Source organism: Mesoplodon mirus (genome assembly GCF_964341445.2).
Source record: "Mesoplodon mirus genome assembly, chromosome: 9".
Taxonomy (NCBI): domain Eukaryota; kingdom Metazoa; phylum Chordata; class Mammalia; order Artiodactyla; family Ziphiidae; genus Mesoplodon; species Mesoplodon mirus.
The window spans coordinates 93,939,553-93,960,514 of NC_138985.1; the positions used below are offsets into that span (position 1 = coordinate 93,939,553).

General features: G+C 42.2%; 1 protein-coding gene across 5 annotated transcripts in view; it reads right to left on the reverse strand.

Annotated features, from left to right (window-relative positions):
* LOC309810579 (uncharacterized protein) overlaps positions 1-20,962 on the reverse strand; it is a 200,182-nt gene that overhangs the window by 18,025 nt on the left and 161,195 nt on the right. For 2 of the 5 annotated variants that reach the window (XR_014295023.1, XR_014295024.1), the window contains one exon: positions 12,280-12,386. The exons of 2 other annotated variants lie outside the window; for them this stretch is intronic. The gene's annotated coding sequence lies outside the window, so the exon portion shown is untranslated. Of the gene's footprint in view, positions 1-12,279; positions 20,831-20,962 lie in introns of all 5 variants that reach the window. One more of the 5 variants, XM_082632689.1, reaches the window with a different exon arrangement.

The following is a 20,962-nucleotide window of genomic DNA, read 5'->3' on the forward strand; positions in this document are numbered from 1 at the left end:
CAGAGCCTCTTTTTTTTTTTTTTTTTTTTGCGGTACGCGGCGGGCCTCTCACTGCTGCGGCCTCTCCCGTTGCGGAGCACAAGCTCCGGACGCACAGGCTCAGCGGCCACGGCTCACAGGCCCAGCCACTCTGCGGCATGTGGGATCCTCCCGGACCGGGGCACGAACCCGTGTCCCCTGCATCAGCAGGCAGACTCTCAACCACTGCGCCACCAGGGAAGCCCTCCAGAGCCTCTTAAACGTGCGGTTCTCGGTGCTTGGAACCTTTCCCCCAACTCCTCCGCCCACACATTCCTTCCCATCCTGCAGCTCTAACCTTGGAAGTCACCTCCTCACAGAACCACTTGAAAGGAAGGCCCTCTTTCATCACAGAGCACCTTTCCCCTCGTCTCATGGAGCCTGAGTTTTAATAGACTGCTTTTCTGTGCATTTACTCAGGTTCCATGGTGACAGAGATCACTGTCATCATCTTCTCAGTGCTAACCAGTGCCTGGCACACAGCAGCTGCTCAAGAAATCTTTGTTGACTGAATGAACAATGACGCCAGCCTGCCTTGACCTCCCTGAGTCACTCTGATCTGTGAATGTCCTGTAGAAGGTACTTCGAACTGCATCACCATTTCATCCTGACCTTGCCCACCCCCCAGTTAAACCATAATAAAATGCTGGGATGGCTTCTTACTGTGGATAACCAGGTACAAAAGGAGACGTCCATAACTGACACTCCAAACCACCACTGGAGGAATTTATGAACTTTGTCTAACGTTCTATCATGGTGGCAAAATTAATTTCTGTGTGAAATTAAAAATTCCTCCCTTTGACAACATTCCCAGGAGTACCTAGAACAGAGCAGGGCTGAGTATTAAATCCTGAACTTTTAAAGTTTAGGAAACGTTGCCCAAATCTCTCTCTGCCTGACTCTGTATTCCGCGGGTTACTTGCTTACGGAAATGACAACAGGCCCTGCATTCCAGGTGAGTCCGTCATACCTAGCTCTGTGTGTCCAAGATGCTGCCAACTTGCCCTGCCGCCCGGCCCAGCCCGCCCCCGCCAGCAGGCCCGTGGAGAACACCCCAGTCTGATATTAAGATCTATTCAACTGGTCAGTTACACAGCCAGCAACCTCTCAACAGCCTCTTACTTGTCAACCGAACCAGCCCGACTCATACCCTCTTGCTCACTTTCTCGGTGCCCAGACACACACACCTCCCACCCTGCTCATTTCGTACTCCCTAATACACCAGGATCTTACTCAGTTTGCTCAAGAGCTTTACCAGAACCCCTGCAGTTCTCCATTTTTCCAAAAGCTCTACTACCCCTCTCCCCCAAATAAGAGCAGCAGCCAGCTTGGTCTGCATACAAAAGATTCACCGTCAACACCTAGAAACTTGGAAAGGATCCATCACAGGTCACTGTAAGGCTTTCGCTGGAAACGTGGGTGGGGATGGGGGGTAGAAGGATGCCAAGGAAGACATTAAAAGGGAGAGAAATTAAAACCTGTTGATTCTCCCTCTGGATCTACTCGGTGAGGACAAGAATGACACACTGCCTTGTTACAGAGTCTAATACCTGGACTAAGACCGGCCTTGGAATATTCACATGGTATGTCAGAACGTAAGACCTGGGGTCAGAAACCGAAGCTCAAGTCCTGGCTTTCCCACCTACAAACTGTGTATATGCACCAGGGTAAGCTGATGTTTCCATGTCAGTGCAATGGAGTTAAAGAAATTGACTTCCCAGAGTTGCGGTGAGGATTCAGTCAGGTAATATCATGAATGTACCTTAGGAACTGTCAACACTGGATATTTCATACATTAGTTTCCCTTGTCACCAAGTATGTCATTTCTACCTCTCTTTCATTCGAACATTTGTTGAGTACCTGCCATGTGTCAGGCACTGTCTTGTGTGTCAGGGTGTTTATCCAAAGGTAAACAATACTGGTAAACAATACTGGTAAACCTTTATCCAAAGGTAAACAATCCTGGCTCTTAAAGGGCCAGTGCAAGTCAGGGAAGACAGACAAGAAACAGGAATTTAGAACTTGGTATGATGTGTGCACAAAGGGGTGCTGTGGAAGCATGTGAGGCACTTGACCTGGTCCTGAGCAGTCAGGGAAGGCTGCCTGGAGGAGGTTTCATCTGAAGGGAACAGTAGTGGTTGGCTAGGAAGAGAGGGAAGGAAAGAGATTCCACACAGAGGGCAAACATGACCAGCTTCATCTGGCTGGACCAGAGATCATGGAATAGGGGTAAGGATGGGGTAATGCCAAAAGATGAGACCAACGCATGAAGGGCCTTTGTGCCATATCACTGGAAAACCCGCTCTTCCTGACTGAGGCATTATGTAGTCAGTCTACCAAGCAATAATAGTCTCACAAGATGACAGATTTCTGGGTCCTGACAGTGCGCTTAAATGATAGGGCCTGAACTTACTGGAAGGCACAATATTAATGAGTTTCTGTTCATTTCCAGTAATAAAAGAAAAGGTGATTCCATCATGGGCCACACCTCATCGGTTTTTGGTAGTTGGGATAGTTGCTTTGTTAATTACCTTTTTTGGACATACTACTCTCTGATTACCAAAAGCGCATTGGCTGGAGCCGTGGGGGCAGGTTGTGGTAATGTGCATCATTAATGACAAGCTGTAACCAGGTGAAGATCCAGAGCAAGGTAAGGCACGATAATGCGCAGCTTTGGGGGCTGCATCCATCCTCCCTAATACATTAAAATCACTTCAAAAGATAATTGACTAATTGAAATTGAGTGGCCCCAAAGGATAAAAATACCTCCAAAATATGAGTCATTTATGGAAACTGAATAGGATACAAATTAAGAGCTTGGGTTTAGGAGCCAGACTTCTGTGATTTGATCCTGGCTCCTCCACTTACTAGCTATGTAATCTTGGGAGAAAAAAACTTCTCTGTGCCTCAGTTTCCTAGCTGTAAAATGGGTATAATAATAGCACCTGCCACACAGGATTGCTTATTAAAACAGACAACCAAGTAAAGTACTCGGCCCAGTGCCTGACATATGGGGCCCAGCTAAAAGTGTTACCTACTGTTAGTATTACTAATCTCTTGCACCTGTGTTGGGTCAGGTCTATTCTCACCTATTGTTTACATGAATGAAGAATTAGAGGCCTGAACACAGAAATGAGTTATTCCTTGTTAATCCTGCCCCTGGAACAGTGAGGCCACAGGAAATACAACCGAAGTGACCTGGAATCCTTGGTTAGTCATGGTTGGTACAGATTAGGTCACAGCTAACTGACACTGTTATCACCACAGTGGTGATGATATTCATACTTCAGTTTCAAATGAGAGGGCTCTCAAATCAGTACATGAAAGATTCCGTACTGGAAAATATCACCCATCTACCTAAAACACTGTTTCTGTGCCCTCTGTTGTTTTTAATCCCTGAGAGTAACACCATAGGGTATTTCATTAGAGTTTTCTCTTCAAGACATCTATCTTAAAAGTTAAGGACGTACCTCACATATCTTATTTTCCTTACAAACCTGTTATATAATCCCACTGCCTGTGAATGCACCCCAAACCTTATTTTATGTTTAAAAACTTTATGATTTAATTTAAACTCATTTTAAAGCCATTTATATTTTTGACATGTTAACCCCTTTGGAGATACTAGGTTCCAAACAGGTACAACCCAGCTTACAAAGCAGCTTTCGTACGACTCCCAATGCTAACATAACAGGACCTGGTAAATAACTTCATACTCACTCCATAGCATTTATGATCTCAGTCGTATTTCCTGCAGACCTAGCCCGGAAGCTAGATTTTAAAACTAGCTGTGGATTTAGAAGACGATTCATAAACCCTATGCACGGCACGGTGATGACTGGTGGGGACAGCCGGTTCTTACATCAGTCTGCTTTACATTCTAATAGTGTGGAAAATAACAGGTTAGAGTAGTGCTTTGTAACTACCCTCCCCTTGCTTCTGACAAATTAATGAAAGCCAAATAAACTCCACACTTTAGTATTTGTGTATCTGCAGAGTGAAAGGCAGCACTGGGCTGGGTGGGGCGTGATGGTGCTCGGGAGGTGGGCAGAGGGGTAAGGCTGGAGGCGCTGCGTGTTCAAAGGGAGGGTAACAGGAAATGGCCCGGCGGGTTTGGGAAGCAACAAGCTGAGTCTTGCTGGAGTGTAAAGGCGAGAGGGGACAGTGGCATGGGAAAAACTCAGGTTCTTGAACTTTTCTTTTTCCTGAAAATCCCTCAAATAGGATGCCTCTTCTGAATACTGATATTACTAGAATATCAATTTAGATTATGTTAAATTTTTTCAGTATAGCTATCCTTCCATTTCAAAGCACTGGTTGGCTAGACTTCTAAAATACTATCACATCATCCGCTACGAGCAGAATATTTAGAACAAAGGTGACACTGGACCACAGGATGAGTCTCCTGGAGGTCGAGGAGGGAACATGCTCTGTAAGCAGCTAGTCAGCTAATATGCTTCCTGTGAGTAAGGCTTCCCTCTCTGCGCCGTGTCAGGAATGCCCTCTCATTCCTTTCACAAGGAACTAACGGCTTTACAATTCTAGCCTTAGATCCAGAGTCTGGTGAGCTTCATCGATGGTCTTAACAGCCTGGAAAGTATTATTCAAAGAAACTGGAAAAAAACAAAAACAAAAACAAAAAACTGTCTTCCCAGATTTCTGAGAAAGGGGTGAATACTGACCTACATTTAATGCTCTAGATTAAAATCAAAGGTTTAGGATAAAGAAAAAAAATCTTCTATATAATCTAATGAAATCAACTTATTCTGCATATAGGAAATTGAGGCTTGGATGGGGAAGAAAAAGTACAAAAATTAAACCATGGTTAATTTCTAGCAGTGACCATGGGTGAGTCTTTTAACGCAGGTTGTGCCTTCTTCCATCAACTACTTGTTTGCTGCACCGAGAGGCAGACGCGGTAGGTCGGTCTGCTGTTGAGACATGGCTGCAAACCCATCTCTAAGCTGAGATGCTTTCAAGCACCAAAAACTCATGGGAATTTAGGGTGCTCATCATTTAGGCTGGAAAGAGGTGACTAAGCTCCTTGACCTAAGGTTTATTCATCCTGGTCACTCGCTGTGAACCAGGGACATTCAAAGCCAAACATTAGCAGGGCAGGTCTGGGACAGGCTGCCCTGGGCAAAGGCAGCCTTCATGCTGAGGGCTCGGGTGGCAGAGCCTGATGGCAGCTACTCGGGAACGTGGCTGACTCCAGCAAAAGCCTTCTCTCAAAAGCCCACTGCGGCCCAGCCAGCCCCCTTGCCAGCTGTGGCAAGGCCCACCCACCACAGACTTACACAAGCATCTCGGTGTCTACTGAGGGGCCTTTCTATCCCTTTCTTCAATGTCCCCTTCAGTTCCATCCGAAAAGAACAAAAAGCATCTGTACTGTCGTGGAGGACGGAGCCCTTAACAGAGATGATGTTTGAAAAACAAACCCACTGTGATGTGAATCATCATCATAACGCTGACAAATCAAACCATATCCATGAAATTAAGAGAAACCAAGCAGTTTCTTTTGGTATCTATTAGGATGTTCACTATTTTACTGTATTAATATAAATTGCTAAAAGTTTCCTGGAAATCAAGCCTACAAGTTAGAGAAAAAACAGAATGAAAGAAAATGTCTTTGAGCCCAGTTTTGAATTCAAATGATTCAGGAGGTTTAAAAGGTATCATATGAATAAATAAATGATAAAGGAAAAAGTGCTAAAACATTAATTGCAGAATCTAGTAGGTGTATATATGGGGGTTCACTGTAACATTCTTTCAACTTTGCTGTGTGCTTGAGATTTTTTATAATAAGATGTTGGAAAAAAAGTATTTTCATATCTCCACTTGGGTGCTAATATCCACCAAAACTCATGGACTCCTACAGCTAGATATAACAGTACAAGGTCTTGAAATATAAAAGAAGCACCAAAGATTAACTGGGTAAATGCAGATGACTCAGCACACAATGCTGATGGATCTACTTTGTGAAAAAAAAAAAAACCCATTTGGATCTTTTTCTCACACTTCACTTCTAATTTGGTATTTTACATAAAAAATGTTTCTCTAAATTTTTAATTAGATGAATATTTTCCAACTTCTGAGTGGGAAGGAATTCCTAAGCCCAACGTAACAGAAGTCACAAAGGAAAAAAAAAAAACAGACAAAAATCATTTCATTTTCAGCTAAATAAAGTGTAAAGGTTCTATATCTCAAAAAATCATAAGCAAAATTAAAAATCAAAGAAGCTGGGAAAAATATTTGCTGCAAATATCACATGCACACGTGTGCACGCGCGCGCACACACACACACACACACACAAGACTAAATAAATTACAGAACAGTTCAAATACATTATAGAAGAATTACACCTCAACAGAAAAGTTGGTAATGGACATGAACAGAACATTTACAAAAGGAAACAATGGACTAAAAAACACATAAAGAAGTTAAACTTTACTAATAGCCATTAAAAAATGCCACATGCCTGTCACAGAGTGGGTACTCATCAAATAGCTGTTGAATAAATCAACCAAAAATAATGTAATGTTTTTGTCCAAAGATTTAAAAATAGGTAAAACTCAAGAAATTATGGTGAAACGGGCATTTCATCCATTGCTAGAATGTGTGTGACTTGATATAAATTTTCTAGAAAACAAACAGGCAAAGGGTATCAGCTCCTTTGCCTTAATAAGTACACTTCAAGGAATCTATCCTAAGGAAATCATTAAAAATATGTCCAAGACGCATGTATTTAAAAGGTTAATTACAGTCACAGCAAAGAAAACCTTCCACAAAACAAAAAGGCAACCTACTGAATGGGACAAAACGAAAAGACAATCTACTGAATGGGAGAAAATATTTGAAAATGGTATGACTGATAATGGATTGATATCCAAAATATATAAACAGCTCATATAACTCAACATCAAAAAGACAAACAATCCAGTTTAAAAAATGGGTAGGAGACCTGAATAGACATTTTCCCAAAGAAGACATACAGATGGCCAATAGGCACATGAAAAGATAGTCAACACACTAATTATTAGAGAAATGCAAATCAAAACCACAATAAGGTATAACCTCACACCTGTCAGAACAGCTATTATCAAAAAATCTACAAATAGCAAATTTTGGTGAGGATGTGGAGAAAAGGGAACCCTTGTATACTGCTGGAAATGTAAATCGTTGCAACCGCTATGGAAAACAGTATGAAGGTGTCACAAAAAAACTAAAAATACTACCATATGATCCAGCAATTCCACTCCTGGGTATATATCCAAAAAAATAAAAAATAAAAACTAATTGAAGAAGATAACGTGCACCCCTATGTTCATAGCAGCACTATTTACAAAAGCCAAGATATGGAAGCAACCCGTGTCCATCAACAGATGAGTGGATAAAGAAGATGTGGGAGGTGTGTGTGTGTGTATGTATATACATACACATATATATGTATACACACACACACACACACACACACTATGGAATATTACTCAGTCATGAAAAAGAGTGGAATTCTGCCATTTGTAACAACGTGGATGGACCTAGAGGGTATTATGCTGAGTGAGATAAGTCAGACAGAGAAAGACAAATACTGTATGTTAGTGGAATCTAAAACAATAAAATAAACGGATGTAGGGACTTCCCTGGTGGTCCAGTGGGTAGGAATCTGAGCTCCCAATGCAGGGGGCATGGGTTCGATCCCTGCTTGGGGAACTAGATCCTGCATGCATGCCACACCTAAAAGATCCCGCATGCCACACCTAAGACCTGGAGCAGCCAAAATAAATAAATAAATAAATAAATAAATAATAGTAAGTTTAAAAAAAAACAAATGAATGTATATAACAAAAAAGAAACAGACTCACAGATTTAGAAAATAAACTACTGGGTACCAGTGGGGAGAGGGATGGGGGGAGGGGTAAAACAGGGGTATGGGATTAAGAGATACAAACTACCTTTTATAAAATTATTTTGTAATAACTTTAAATGAAGTATAATCTATTAAAATGTTGAATGACTATGCTCTACACCTGAAACTAATATAATATTGTAAATCAATTAAAAAAAACTTCTCAGGAAAATTCTAGCCAAAATATAATTAAAAGTTTTATTTATACTAAAAACAAAAGGATAATTATTGTAATGTAAAAATAGCTTTTAAAAAAATGCAAGCAAACTGAATACCCCCAAATTAGAGAATAATGCACCATTATTTAAAAACATTTTAAAATGTTTTTAAAGCAGTTTAAAGCATGTGGAGAAGATGTGAATTTAATGTGAGATATAAAAATGCCTATACAGAATGATGCTGATCTTGCAACTGTGTGTGTGTGTGTGGGTGTGCACACACATGTGTGCATATTCAGAAAAATATTGGAAGGAAATAAATATACATAAATATTAACAGAGCTTTGGGTGATGGAATCAGAGGTAATTTTTATTTCATCTTCATCTTATTCTATATATATATATATATATATATATATATATTTTTTTTTTTTTTTTTTTTTTTTTTTTTGCAGTATGTGGGCCTCTCACTGTTGCGGCCTCTCCCGTTGCGGAGCACAGGCTCCGGACGCGCAGGCTCAGCGGCCATGGCTCACGGGCCCAGCCGCTCCACGGCATATGGGATCCTCCCGGACCGGGGCACGAACCGGTATCCCCTGCATCGGCAGGCGGACTCTCAACCACTGCGCCACCAGGGAGGCCCTTATTCTATATATTTTTTAAAGTTTCATTACAAGTTAGTCAGAAAAAATTTTAAATACCATATAAACAATTTGGAAGAGTGACCCACTGCTTTAGCAACAGGTCTTCACACAAGTCAAGGCCACCACCGACTTCGAATTGTTGCTGCTAACCTACATTTCAAGGTCCACATCCATAAAAACCGCCTTCCGGCCCGCTTGGGCTCTTACACCTCGGCCTGCTCCATCCACGTCGCCTTGTCTTCCCCATCAAACTGTTTTTCCTCTTGGATTTCATTCTGTGGTGATCGATACCAACTAATAACCTAAGCCGCTAACCTTACTTCACATTTTCCCGGTTTTCACCGCGCTGATCTCTCTGGAATCCACAGCCATCGGTGTCCTCGTCCTTTCCTCACTGGATGACGAGAGCTTTCTTTCTGTCTGGTCTCCTCGCCCCTTGCCCGACCCATCCCCTCCGCCCCCAACACACACACACACACACACACACACACACACACAGGCCGCTCCCTCCAGGGCAGCCCTGTGATCTTTCTGAAGAGTACATCTGGCCTCGTTACCCTCCTAGGTGGACACCTTCAGGCAAACACGGCACAACGCATTCGACCCCTCTATCAGTGATTCCTTCTGCTTCACCTTCTCTCATCATTCCTTTCCCCACACCGTCCACCATACCACCTATTGCTCTGAGCCTGTGCCTACAGTGTTCCTCCTGCCTGAAGCTCTCGCCACAACGCCTGCCTCCCTGGTCCAGCTAACTCCTTGAAGGCTGTCCTTTAAGGGTGAATTCAGACACCACCTCCGCTGGCAAGACTCACGGATGGTGGCTGAGTGTTATGAGGTCCTGCGGCATGTGCTGTTTTCTTGCTGCCAGAGCACTAATCATACACTGTGAATCTGTTTTTGTACCTTTGCCTCCTCTATCAGATCGTGAGCATCTAGCAAAGGAGGCCCTCAGAGCTTGTAGAAGGAATTAATCAATGTTTCCACCGTCTAAAACAGAATTCCCTATTCTCATCTTGAAAGAGATCCCAGAGATTTCATAACTTCCCTCAGCCACTCGTTTACTTTATCATCTTGGCAATCGAGATTTTCTTATCTATTAATCAACAAAGAAGTGTATTTATTATATACTTTATGTCCTGACGACATCTCTTTGGTTTTATTTGAATTTATTTCACTCTGGCCGAAGCTACCACATAAGTGTTACAAGTGTCCCTACACAGGACAGCCATTTAAAGTACTGCAATTTGCTGAAAGCAGGCAGTGTGTTACAAAGATAAATCAGACTGTTACTACTTAAAAACCTTTAGCAAGAAGTCCTTTAGCCTTTTGGGGACTAAAACCTCTGGTTACTTTCTCTTTTGCTAGAAGGGTATATAACTTTCTGTTGCTTATATATCGGAGCTCTTCACGATTACCCAAAATCTTTTTTCAAATGTGACTCAGATTGGACATAATAATGAGTCTGACTAATGCCAAGTCTTATTTTCTTACTCTTTTATGTCATACTGCTTTTAATACACTCAAGAATCATGTCTATTTTTTTCCACAACAGCATTACAGTACTGACTTAAATTTAGTTGACGGCCTATAAGGGCTACATTTTCTTTTTAATGGCGTTTTTTTGTGTACTCAGCTAAACTACCTTATATCTATCCCCACCCAGCAACCACAGAGAATGACTTCTTTCCGACTTGGATGCCTCCTCTTTTAAATTCTAGTGTTGCTGGGAAGCCAGGGAATGGCAGAGTCACGGTGAGGTCTTGATCTTGGCGGGGCCCTTAAGCGGGGCCCGCAGATGAGCCCCGCTGTGGCTGCAAAAGCGCCTTAAATGCGGGCGAGTGTTTGTGTATGAGTGTGGGAAGAGGATTTGTGGCTTCCATCACAATCTCAAAGGGGTCCTACACCCTGGCAAGGGTAAGAGCCCCACCCTAAGGCATTCAGACATAAAGCAGTAAATTGGATAAACAGCGCCAGCATGACCGAATCAACTTTCTCCTCAGCCATCTCCAAAGAGAATGAGAAACTCTGTAGTAATTATACACTAAGCATCTTTTGCAATAGTGAAGAACAGAACTTGAGGGTGTGATCTGGTGGACCCATCATATATGAAATTACACAGAGGCCATAATCTAACACTTTAAATAGCAATCACTTCAAACACCCTCAGCTTCTACTTTTATCCAAGTACAGTATACTTACTTTGTTCTCTTTTGATACCTTTAGCTGATTGGATAAAACTTACTTTAAAACCAAAACATCAAGAATCAAGTTTCTCTCATATAAATATTATGTTAGTAGCCAAAAATATATGCCTTTCATGAACTATTAGTAATTATATTATTTCTGCTAGAATATACTGTTACCTTCCATACTTGTGTTTTAAATAACATTACCAAAAAAATCACTTAATTGTGTCAAAATCGAAACTGCCTTCATATCATTAAGCTGCAAAAATCTATTCTATCAAAATATATCTTCAATCTTAACTTTCATTGCTGTCTACCGGTTATGCTATCTCTTATAACTATCACCGCACCTAGTGTATTTTCTACAGGTCAACATAAAACGTAGCATAAATGTGCCAGGAAACAATGCTCTTTAAAGCGTTTACTTGGATAAAATGCCCTTTAGAAACTGAGAAGCAAAAACTAGTAAAACTCAGAAACTGCTGTCATCCGTACTCACCACTGAACAGCCACACAAAGGATCCCCAAGCACAGGCTAGACTTGTCCTGGAAGCAAGGGACTGAATTCCATTAGGAGAACAAGCAAGTAGAAACAGCAAGTGGCCACACTACCTTTCTCCAGCTCATCTTATTTGCAGACACACAGACTTTGGAATCCTCCAGGACTAACAATGAAAACCACACTAGGTTGTTTTCCCCAATTCCTATGAAATGAGTCAGTAGGTCAAACAACTTCTCCGCTCAGGAGAGAGAACAATTTCTGAAGCTGCACTCACTGTTTCCAGTAACTGGATTCCCTCTCTTTGCCCCCTCGATAAAGTGCTGCCAATAATCTATGGAAAGCCCACCGGGTTCTGGGTGAGACACATCGCAGATACTGCCAGAAGGTTAGTCTTTTTCATGGGGTAGTTTCCCCTTGTGAATAGTCACGAGGACAAAAATCCAGTTAGGAGTAACACGTGGATGAAGTTTCTTCACTTAAAGAGTTGGCATAACTTTTTCTCTGTTGAAACCATGTAGTCATTTCTTTCTTTCACACAAGAAGATGGAGTGATACTTAAAATAAATATAGAAGAGAAGTAACTGCATCTCTAAAAGCCCCCCCCAAACTGCTTCCTTCTGTAAAACATCTTTTCTTCCTCAAAAGGACTAGTATATTCAAAAGATTCAATGATTATGCAATTAACCCATGTTCTGAAAAACCTTTCACAGGCTTCCATGAGTCCTGCAGCTCCATCCATTAAATCATACAAAGCAGAAGTATTTAAGAGCTTGCTAGCAGTCCTCTGAATCCATGACTCAAGAGGATGAGCATGGGGTTAGCAATAATCTTCAGAATCTACCACCTACTCACCGCACGTACCATTTCTTGTAGTTAGCCACCTTCTGCGGAGGAGATCACCAGCTACCGGCAATGAATCCGTAATTCCAAGGACTCACACGTTCAGGCAAGTATATGGACGTGTATCTCTAAATACAAGTACAGAGATCTTCTGTGACAGTGCGTCAGGAGGAGACTGGAAATACTTTTGCTTTCTGTATTGAGAGTACTTTCTTTCCTTTTAAAGAGGAAGTTTCGTTTTGATCTTGAGAAATTCTCTCTGATAAAACCACCAACTGAAAACCTGCCATTATAAACGAGGGATTTCACAACCTTCATTCCAAAAAACTGTGGCTATTCATTTCTGGAAGTGATTCATTGCAAAAGAATCGTTGTTGGCGGTGGAGGGAGCACTAATTTTTAGAAGACAGCCCGCCCGCCCTCTGAGAAGTGAGCAGAAACCTCAGAAACGGCGGCAGCCACGTGCCTCGCTGACCCCCCGTCACAGCTCCCTGAATCACCATCCACCAAGATGACGCGCGATGACCAATTTCCTCCTGTAACTCCCTCAGTACACAAAAACCCTTTGGTCTGTACACCCTGAATATTCCCGGGCTCTGGCAGAAAGGTTCAAATAAATCTGGGAGGAGGGTAGCAGCACTCTCCACCTGTCAACGCTCAGTTGCTGGCGAGTAACCAGCATATGGATACTCACTTCCTGTGAGTACTTCTAAAAGAGCTTATGATATTTCCTTTGGAAAGGAAAAAAAAAGTGGGGAGGAAAGCAATACAGGGAGGAGAAGTAACTCCAACAAGCATTCAAAGCTAAAAGCATGCAACGTGATCGCTGTTTACCAGCCACGCCTAATTTTAATTTGGTTTTTCAACCCCTGTGTAATTAAGACAGCCAAGAGAGAACAGCATCAGGAGAAAGAAAAAAAAAAAAAAAGACATTTCACAAATGCTTAGACCTTCAGTGCGCGTGACCAGAAAAGTAATTTTAAGATTCAAGTGAACCAATCTGAAGCTGTTTAGAACATTAACCCTTCAAGGAAAAAGAGCTATTTTCGTTTGTCCCTACATTTCAAATACGGAAATCAACTTCCCCACTGGGTGCTGAGACACTGAAGACATAGCCTCTGAGTGCCATCCCCAGGGTTTGGGAGAAGAGGGAACATTTTCAGATTTGTCTGTGATGGGGGCAGAAAAACACCTATTTCTAACACCCCTTCACATTAACGGTGACCACGTGATTTTCGCACCAAAGCACCCCTTGAAAACCGACCACGAAGGGCTAAGATGTGACCTTTTGTATTTCTCTTGGCTTTAGCCAAACCTGATCACTTAGAGTAGAATTTCTTGATAACTGGGCAAATTAAGAAAAATTGCTTTTATTCCATTTTAAAGAGCATCAGTGTGACACAGCTCATTTTCTGAAGAGACTTGTAGACATTTTGCTAAATGAAGAGCTTAAAAAAAAAACCTGTCCTTTATTTTCAGGCTGTTTATGTGCTTCTATCTTGGGTGGGAATGGTGGGGTACAGGGCAGAGGAGTTCATGCAGGCAGAAAGAGAAAAACACGAGCTTCCACTTAATGGGACTGAAGAATAAAAACAAACAGATCCAATGTGTTCACGTTATTTGTTACGTGGCACCGCTCAGCCCTTAATTTCTTCTACCCCAGCTCCTGTATTTCTCATTTTTGAACACTCAAGATAAACATAAAGAATATATGTGAAAAATTTTAATAAAACCGTCTGTGTTTTATACTCTGGAAGGAAATTTTCACGAATGTGAAATGCTTTTACAATTTTACCAAAACTGATATTTTAAAAAGAAGAGTATGGAAACCATATGCATGGTGTGAATATAACCTTCAAATTGAGGATGAGTAAGAAACAGCACCAATAAATGTCCTTAAGGATTTGATTCAAACCAACAATACTACACAACAGTCATCCCCTGTCCTCACTCCCAAGACCTCATCATGAACTTGCTCAACGTAAAGAGGACCTCTCTGTATGATGTCCAAAGAACAGGAACCCTAGAGGGAGTGCAGTTTTAAATATCTACAGCTTAAAAAACTCCTATTGATACTGAGCTTGGTGAATGATTAGAGGCCAGACACTTACTCAAATGTTAGAACATCTAATTTCCCCTCCCACTGTGTCACGTTCATACACATGCTCGAAGTTCTCAAAGCTTCTGTGCAGTTTGTTCCTGTTTCAGACTGTGCGTTATGAAAGTTCCTCTTAAGTCCCGGGTGGCCAATGCAGAGGTTTCAAAAAGAGAAAGGAAAAGTAGAACAAAACAGAATAAAGATCATTAAAATACACGCGGGGACAGTATGGAGAATATGACCCCAACCCACGTGGCCGCTGCCAAGAAGCCGTGGCCCTCTAGGAACTCCTGTAAGTGGGGAAGGCTGAGGGGACCATTTCTAAGGGTGGGTATTCAGAATGTGATTAAGCTACAGGAACTATCCAGGTCCTGCTCTAATTTGCTATGCTGTGGACATCCTGCAAGCCCAAGTTTACAGAATCAGTGTTTGCTCTACAGACCTCTGGGCCCATTGTCCCCCCATCCCCCCAAACAAAACAAAACCCTGTCACAAATGTTCTTCACAGCTAACGTTTACTCAAAGTTTCCTTTTAAACAACGGAAAGGAGTGCGCTCTTTAGTGGCCCTTTTATAGAAACGTTGGGGTGTGGCCTCACACAGGAAGGGCACCAGACCCAACGCGGGAAGTCGGGAGGCCTCACATTGGAGTTCCGCCTCTTCCCTCGGCGATGCTTTGCTCTGGTCCCGGTCACCCAGCCTCTTTCAGCCAGTTTGTCCATGGTGACAGCAACGTGACTACAAGGGCTGGTTTAGGCACCTACACGGATCTACTCATTCGATCCTCACAGCAACCCTACAAGCTCAGTTCTTTTGATTATTCCCATCCTACAGGTAAGGACAACTGAGCCTCAGGGGCTTTAAGGGTTTGACCACGGTCACACAGTTGGCAGGTGGTGGAGTCAGGGTTCAAAGCCAGGGAGCCTCACCTTGACCACTCTGCTCGGAGCCTTCCATCAGCACGTCCGCCCGCCACGCCAGGCTGTGGGGTGTGTTAAGAAAAGCCGCCCTGAAAACTACTACTCGAGGCAGACTTTTACTCATGTCACATGCAAATATATTCTCCGCAGAACTGAAAGAAAACTAATGACAACTAAGTACTGCTAACTCTAACACATCAGTTTGTTCTCTGAGAACAGCTTTGTATAATTTGCAAACGACCTCTTTGCAAAATTTGTGATACTGAGTTTTGGAGGCAGAAGGGATCTAGAGATCCCTTCAGTCAGAGTGGTGGAGTGAGGATCCCCGGCACAGAGGCAAGGTTCGCCCCTCCATCACAAGGCGCCGCACCACCGCCTCACAGCCGCCCGGAACTGGGAAGCACTTCTTGAGTATTATTTTGATCTGTCAGGCATTCATTCACTCATGTGACGCATGCACGTGTAACATCAGTCCTCAGAAATGTGTCAGATAGTTTCTTCTCGCTACAAGCTCCTCAGGCTTTAAGAAGAAAAGAGAAAGATGAGGGGGAAAAAATCTTTTCTTCCTGTTTTTTCTTCTTCTTTTTTAAGTCAGGGAAACACAAAGCCTCTATCAAAGTTCTCCTATGATGAACGTAACTCAAGTTCTATCCAATTCTTTCTTTTCTCTGTAAACTTGCTCATATGCAGACCTGATGTTAAACAAACTATCTTTCCCATGTGCTTATGGAACGTGGAAACCAAAGGAATTGGAAGCTCGGGCCTCCTTGGCTTCGATGGTGATTGATAATTTGGTCATTTACTCTTGAAGGAAAAAGTAATTTCCTACTTAAGGTATTCAAACTTTTCATGCTATTTATTCTATAACGTTTGACCTTATTATATTCACTTAGAATTTTTTTAATGGTTCCGTGTCATATTGGGTCACAACGAAATACCCGAAAATACCTCATCCTAAAACAAAGACATCTGTGGACAAGAAAAGTTAAGAAGGGAAAGAAATAAGACCACATTCTGGTTTTATTTCCCCTTAAGAGAGCAAAGATTCTGGGAAATTTATGTACGTTAAATTTATAAGCGGGCACTTTTCCCCCCAAAGATTTATTTGGCATGAAAAGTTACTTCCTGTAATCGTAAGATCAAATGCTATTTACTCCTGTCATAACCATTCACATACTTCCTGTCATAAAAACTTGAACTTGGCTGGAATATTAAATAAAACATGCAAAAAACTACAGGTAGGAAGTGACTGTATAAATATATATTATGCTAAGTTCATAGTCCAATCTAAGAAGGGGACGAATCACCTCTTCTTGGAAAAACTAGTATTATACTTTATCATCTTGGCTGGCTAATCCCACAGAATGAACTTGGAGGGTAGAAAGCTTTCTCTATTTGCTGAGCTCAATCAATAGTTTTAAGGTGGCTTTAGGATGCCTCCCAGGGGTACTGTATGTGCATCGGGCTGCGATGTTCTTGAGGAGTTCATGGCCCAGAGTTAGAATTGTGAAGAGTCAAAAACTTACACAGGGTAGATGTGCACATTTTAAATGCATGCCCACATTTTTCTTTGATGGCTGCATATTTCTAAAAGAAAACAAGCTTCTAAATTCCTAGGCTTCCGTGTGTCTGGTGGGAAAAGCAGAGCCAGTGTACACATACAATGATAGAAGAAAGTGTGTGTGAGCAGATTTGTTTACAAAACAGGGCCCAGCAAAGTCTGTTTCTCCATGCCACAGCAGGATCCATCCAACAAAACAAACACAGAGACACAGAAGAATCTATGGGAATAGCTCTTCTTTCTGATGAAGGTATAACAGTTTATAATTATAACTGAGCCGTAAGTTATAATGTGGCTTAGTCCTGAATTGGGAATATGTCACAAAATCCAGTTTAACACACACATGCGCGCGCACGCACACAGAGGTGTGTATACGTCTATACAGCACAATGGTTTCAACGCTCCTTCTTTGGCACTAGAACCTCAAAGTTATTTCTTCACACAGGCGTCTTTCTCCTACCTTCAATCCTACATACTTCCATCTGGACAGGGTGGTCCTTTCAAACTCATCAGGAAACAACAAAACCAACAACGTCTATTTATCTTAGCTTAATTAATTGTACGGCCATAGGACCAGGCTTGAGAACTTGGACCCTAACCCTTCTTCAGGGAACAGAGCTGAGCCAATCGGTCGCCAAGTCTCACCAGCACTTGTTTCCAGTGACTGCTGCCTTTGCCCTCTCCCACCCATTCCCGATTCTAAAAAATATGTCGGACCTCTATCACTTTGTTCCTGGACAACTATGACAGCCTTTTTAATTGGTTCACTTGCCAACGAGCAACTGCGTGGCAGAAAAACACAGTAAAGAGTAGGAAGATTGGGTTCTGGGTTTGGCTCTGCCAGATGCAAACCATGTGGTCCTGAGAAAGTTATGCGGTTTCCTTGGAACTCGGTGTTCTCATCTACAGCATGAAGAAAATGGCTATCAAATGATATGATCTAATCTGGGACATACACAGTCACCAAATATGACCTTCTGAAACTTAGTTTCCTCAGGTAAATGCACACCTTAAAAATCTTCAGTGACTTTGCTAAAGTTTAAGTTCTTCAGCCTGAACTGAATGTGAAAGTCTCATAAAACGTACGGCACTGCACAACTGCCATAGTGACCCTCACAGGGATCATTTCTTGAGCTACATGCACTAGGCATTACCCAGGACTTTTATATACGTGGGCTCTAATCCCCACGACCACTCCACAAGGTTGGTTTTATGACTCTATATGACACACCAAGAAGCTGAGGTTCTGCGAATAACTCACCCAAGATTATAAAATCTATTAAGTGCCAGGAATGGCATACAAATCTACATGTGGTTGATTATAAAGCCCACTAAGCCATACTGAGTGCTTTAAATGTACCATAATATGGGGCGGGGGGGGGGGTGTCCCTAACTACTTGAATGATCATTCTCTGAGTCTCTGTAGCTACCAGGATGCAAAAGGAAGCACCGATCATCAGAATATAAAAAACAATGACAGGGGCTTCCCTGGTGGCGCAGTGGTTGAGAGTCCGCCTGCCGATGTAGAGGACACGGGTTCGTGCCCCGGTCCGGGAAGACCGCACATGCCGCGGAGCGGCTGGGCCCGTGAGCCGTGGCCGCTGAGCCTGCGCGTCTGGAGCCTGTGCTCCGCAACGGGAGAGACCACAACAGTGAGAGGCGCGCGTACCGCAAAAAAAAAAAAACAATGACAAAGTGATCACTTAGTGTTTAGTACTCGTTAACATCAGCATCTATTCCTGCTCACTTTCTTGGCTGCTCAGTACTACAGAATAAAAATGCAAATACAATGTAGTTCACTTGTAACAGAAACTGCAGTTTTACACATAGCTGATAAAAGTGATGCTGGGGAACTGTGTGAGTCACACGCAGTCACTGACAAATAAGGATCAAAGGGAGTTTGAACAGTTAACAACTGAGGAAGCAAAAGTCAACAGAGATGATTATACCAGAGGTAGGCTCTTCAAGAGAATGGTTTGTGTATCAAAAGATTAAGAGAGTTCCTTGGGGAAATTAAATGCTTATAACAAAAATCACCCCCTTTATGATTCTGCCACAGAAGTGAACAATCTTTGGTCCAAGAAATAGCCTGTTGTTGCATCATAGCCCAAATTTCTGTTATATAATGTAAAACAAACTGAGATTCAACTTTTTTTAACTTTTCAAGACTTAATCCCAATAAAATCTTTTTTTAAATTTTACTGTTTCTTTAAAATATCTGATTCAGTTTTAAGTCAATTCTCTCAAAGTAACAGTTTTCTTGGAGCGGTTATCTTCAGATAACAAGGACCTCTTGAAATGGGAATAACAGAGAAAGGAAGAATAGAAGAATTACTGATATGCAAATAGTAGTGGACAATAAGAGAACTAATTCTCCAGCCCACAAATGGGAAGTAATGTCCCAGGTCTCCTCTCATTTCAAGATTCTCAGGCTTACCCAGCCCAAAGCCCCCATAGAGAAGACCTGCTCATCAGCTCCATGCCCTGGTCCCACCACTGTATCTATGGTGGCATGGATACGGCATTCATATGGCATTAGGCTAGCCTCTGGGAAAGTCTGACTGTCTAGGCAAAACTAGACCGCAGTCTAGTAAACTGTGTAAATCCTAACTTTACAAGATTCACTCCACCTATTCTATCTTTATCTAGTTACCTGAAGATCTCTGCTTTTTTCCCCAGAAGACAAGAGTTTATAATCTGGAAGAATTTTGTCTTATGATAATTCAAGTTATAAAGGCCTCAACGTGTTATCAAGATCCCGCCTGACACGTGTATATACACCTCTGTATAAAATTAAATGGTTTTGGTTTCTGCAAATATCCTTCAATCAAGCGTTCAGAGAAGGGTTGTTTTGAGAAAGATTTAATGGGATTTGTAACATAAAACCTCAAAAGCATATTATTGACTTAACCAAGACAACGCTGGAATATAAAATGTGATTGCTGTGCTTTTTCTCGTAACTGTCATGTCTGCCTCCAAGAATCTAATAAAACAATGTTGTCTCTGGTGCCAGAGAAACCCAAGAAGGCACACCCTCGGGAGACTGAGTCTTAAGTCGGTGAATTCTGAGGCATGTAAGTAAGCGATCAGAACATTATATTAGTGAGCTTCTGGCCTTGCGAGACGGTTGTTTGCTGTAGGGATCTTGGCTGGTTACTAAACAGAGAGCGGTTTTGTGATACTTTGAAAAAGCTCCTTCTCTCCGAAAAGCAAGAGGTGTTAACTCTTCATAAGGAAAAATCCAGAGCCTGTGATCTACACCTTATAGTAGAGATTCTTTTTCATATACATGCAGAGGCTATACAAGCACAAAAATGCACCGTGAGAAATTAATATGTACATAAATACAAGAGCTTTCTAGAATTCAGAAATCTGAAATTGGGGAACAGAGTGAACAGAAGTGGGATGGGAAGAACCGGTGGCAGTTCAGCGGTTTTGAACTTCTGACTGTGATTCCGAAAAGATTTTTAACACAGCACTGGTTTTCCAAAAAGGGTTTTGTAGCACTGACCCCAAAGGCAGCATAATGTCTTGTTGCAGTATATGTTAATGAAGGCCATTGTTAATGATATACTCTCTTTTAAGACTACACAGAAGCTGCATATGCAAGCAGATAATGCAGAGCAATGCTGCAGCTCCATTTACAGTCCTCGGACGGACGCAGTGAAGCCTGTGCTTCAGAAGCTCAGGGTGGAATGCTTGTTTTGGAGAGCATTCAACGGAGAGCATTTGGTTTCCTCCATTTAACCAGGTCACCCAGGCATGGAATGCACAGCTCTGCCAGACAGAGAGCGTTGCGGATGCCTGAGAAACAACGGCTTGTCCAGGCTACTGATGCGAAGAGAGGCCACGGTTTCCTTTTTCTCTGCTTTGAATGGCAGCCTTGACGTCACAACAGCTAGGAACTGCTGGAGGGACAAATAAAAAGGCTCAAGCCAAGAGTGCCCTGCTCTGTTGCAGGGCCATTTTCATCCCGTTCTGGTATCTTCTGTGGCTGCAGAAAGTCAGCAAGAGCAGAGGTGAATGGCTGGAGCTTAAAAACAGAGGCGGCCTCTGGGCGGATAAAACAGACCTTTGACCATGTTAATCATCACCTTCAAGAAACCTGGATAAACTACAGCTCTTG